The sequence below is a fragment of the Uranotaenia lowii genome, chromosome 3 (genome assembly GCF_029784155.1).
Source record: "Uranotaenia lowii strain MFRU-FL chromosome 3, ASM2978415v1, whole genome shotgun sequence".
NCBI classification, from domain to species: domain Eukaryota; kingdom Metazoa; phylum Arthropoda; class Insecta; order Diptera; family Culicidae; genus Uranotaenia; species Uranotaenia lowii.
In genome coordinates this window covers 152,617,442-152,620,858 of record NC_073693.1, presented here as the reverse complement: position 1 = coordinate 152,620,858, position 3,417 = coordinate 152,617,442, and the positions used below count along the sequence as shown (strand labels likewise).

The 3,417-nt window shown below is 36.3% G+C and overlaps 1 long non-coding RNA gene across 1 annotated transcript; it reads left to right on the top strand.

Moving 5' to 3' along the window:
- The first annotated feature begins 835 nt into the window (after positions 1-835).
- Positions 836-1,857, top strand: LOC129754106 (uncharacterized). Its single transcript, XR_008738966.1, has 3 exons — positions 836-1,035; positions 1,097-1,311; positions 1,378-1,857. It is a non-coding gene; the product is annotated as an uncharacterized LOC129754106 (long non-coding RNA).
- Positions 1,858-3,417: the final 1,560 nt, after the last annotated feature.

Here is a 3,417-nt window from a genome sequence, read left to right as displayed (position 1 = left end):
ACACACCCGAAGCTTTACACGTCCTGTTTGCCATTGCCGCCCAGAGATGCCACACACTCATCTGGCGCAACCCCTTATAGTGTAGTTTTGACCCGTTATCGGAAAAGACTGGGTTAACTCCTTTTTCATGTAAAGTCCTTGTACCCCTTATAGTGTACACAGCATGTACGTCAAAGCAGAGGTGAAAATTAGTAATGTAAGCATGTAAAATCTACACATTATTTTGGAAGCCCGCTCTGCGATGTCAGCCCTTTGATGTTAGCCCTTAAAATGTCAGAAGTATGGAAAGAAAATAATAAAAACAAATCAGTTAGTTTTGAATTTCTGTATTCGGCAAGAAATCATTTTCATGCTCCTGTTATAGAATAGGAAAATATTCAATCAACTCAATCTATTGAACTGATCTTTCAGCATTAACCGATTCATTGAATCGTCGAACGAGATCGGTTACGGCAGAAAGAGTTCTATATTCTGAATGGCAAGTTAAAAAACTACCCTTTATTTAGTAAGCCAGCTTTTCTAAATAATGTGTAAAATTGACTCGAGGAAACGACACTTTTTTTGACAGATCTCGGCTGTTCGCAATAATGGGTCAATTTTACAAGTTTAAGGTGTTGCGCCAAATGAGTGTGCAGGTGTCCTGATAAATCAGGATCTGTCCTGATTGCCGCCAACAATTTAACTCAATTCAGCAAAGTGTCGGCTTTTCTATAAAGTTTTCTAAAATTCGGACAATTTCCATTCATTCAGAGCTGCAAAAGTGGTAAAAGCAGATAATTAATGTTTTCGAATTAAGTTTCTGTTAAATGTGTATTTTTTCAAATTTCAGAAGTCCTAACTGGATACGGCAATGATGAAAACTAAAACAGTTTTGGGATACACGAGATGTTGGGACCGCCGAAAGACTACGGCCATTCACGGGAAATTGTTTTTCTTTATCATGCCACCAAATTGCTTCTGTAGTGTATCATGGAGCTATTTGGGTGCCTGTTGTGTACCATGGGGTCATTTCAATTTATTGATTTTCTTATTTAGGTAAGTGGTAGATTTTGATTTCTTTGCACAAATTCTAAAACCTTATTCTTTAACTTTGCAGGAAAAACTTCGATAAACCGAGACAAGTTAATAATTGCTTTTCGAACAATCCCAGCCAGGCAGGAAATCCAGATCGCATTTTTCATCAAGCTGGATGCTACATGCCTTAATCGCACCGAAATGTCTGTGCCAAGTTTTCGAGTTGTTGGTCGCTGTCAGTTCAAGATGACCGATAGGTGGCAAATTATTCGTTTTTTGGAAATGCTGTTGCAATATGTAAGTATCTCATAAATATGTTTAGATTGTCATTTGGAGTCTGAATATTTTTAATTTTCTTTCCAGCTTTGTCCATCATCCGCAAATCCTTTTCTTCCATCATAGGTGAATACCTACGTCGGATTATGGAACAATGGCCAACGGTGGGGTGGGTCTGGAACAGTCTTCTGATGAAGATGAACCAAGCGACGTTACAAATGTGGATTCCACCACAAGCTCCTTGTTTTGAAGAAGCTCCGCAGGGCCGAATATTACGTTAATCCACTAGGGAAGCCAATCATCGTAGAGAACCATTCGCGAAACATAAGTATCGTCCCGGAGATGGTCGTTTCAATAGAGGTGAAACTTTCAACCAGGCCATAATAAGGCCAGGAATGATCGAAAAATTTCCTCTCACGGGTCAAGTATGGTCGTCGACAAGGTATCGGTGCTTCCCACAGCAGATGGAATGGTGCGATGTTATAAGGTATGTAAATTAAAATAACACATACCGTGAAAACAAAAATTTTAAACTAGAAATTTCAAAAAATTAAACAATTAATGGTGTAACGTGAATAAAATATATTTAAACGTATTATTTTTATATGAAAATAAAAGTATGTATGTAAGAAAATAATCGTAATAAATAAATGTTTATACGCTTAATGCAAGGGACCAAAATCACTTTCGTTTTCATTTTCGAATTGCCCAGCCTTTCTTCCAATTTTTTTCACATTTGATTGTATGCAAAGCGTACTAAAAGAACAGATGTCATGTGATTTTTAATGTTTGCCATTTCTCATTGATTGTAATTTTACAACCTTCAGTGTTTTTTTTTCAATTGCCATATCTAAATGTGTATAATAGGCGATGGTCCAGTTATTTGCATCGTAAAGGGTTCAAAATTACATGCGGGAATTTTTGCTGTGTAGCTCACAACGCTAAAATTTTGCACAAAGCAATATTATTTTTGAAAAGATTCAAATTTATGTCAGATAAGATGCTTTTCTTTTGTGCATCCAATTTGACATAAGTTTACATCATCGATGATATAATATTATTTCGCATATGTCTTAAATTTATGTCTGAGAATTTATGTCTTCAAGCGTTTCTGTCTTTTCATGCTTTAATTTTATGTCAAATGTGATGCTTCAATTTTGTGCATCCAATATGACAAATTTACACCAAAAAATTAATAGTGTGTAACAAACACTTCACCTTCCGGCTCCATGGAACTGTTTATGCTTTTTATTTGTTGTGCTTCGAACAGCCGCACCTTGTTGAGTAGCCATTGGTGCCGCAGGCTCTCCGAATGTATCAGGATCATTCATGTTGTAATCATACACTTCCGGTTCATTTCCATCAATGCTTCCATAATCAAGCGTAGAATCGTCTTCGTTTATCAGCTGATACGAATGAAACCTATAGGGCGTGCAGGAGACTTGAATTATAAACAAAGCGACGAACATCAATGCCTGTAAAAAATAAGGATTCATCAGAACAAAACTTAATAGACACCACAAATCATACTTACCAAAGCTTTCAACATTTCCTCAGTGTCTGAATCAAATCTGCGCCCCGTCAAAATCAGCTGTTCTCTAACTGATTGCTTACACATCATCTCTTATTTAAGCAAACGAAAAGATCGAAAATGCAAGTCACCCCAAAGCTCAAAACAGTAGATTTCGGAAATGACCATTTCATAAGTTACACATGAGCTTCATTTCGTTACCAAATTGAAGAAACAAGATGTGAATGAGGAGCAAATGTATAATTAAATGTACACAGCAGGCATTTCGCGGTGAAAAATTTAATTAGGCTTTGAAATGAAGCAAAGTGCAAAACCTTTGTAGAAGCTTTATGATTTCTTTGCATTTTTCTGATTCGATTTTTACATAAAAAGTTTCATTACCTACGAAAAAAATTTCAAATTAAAATTCATTTTGGTTTTTTAGTTGCCACGTACAATATTGTAGCACGGACAGAAAAAACAACCCACTCTAGGTAATTTTGACGTAAATAGCCACCTCAGTGCAGGAACTTACTAGTAGGTTAAAACACAACAACCTAAAAGTAGGTAGTTGTACTTTAAGGTGCCAGTGGGTGAAAATGACTTACTTTGCAAAA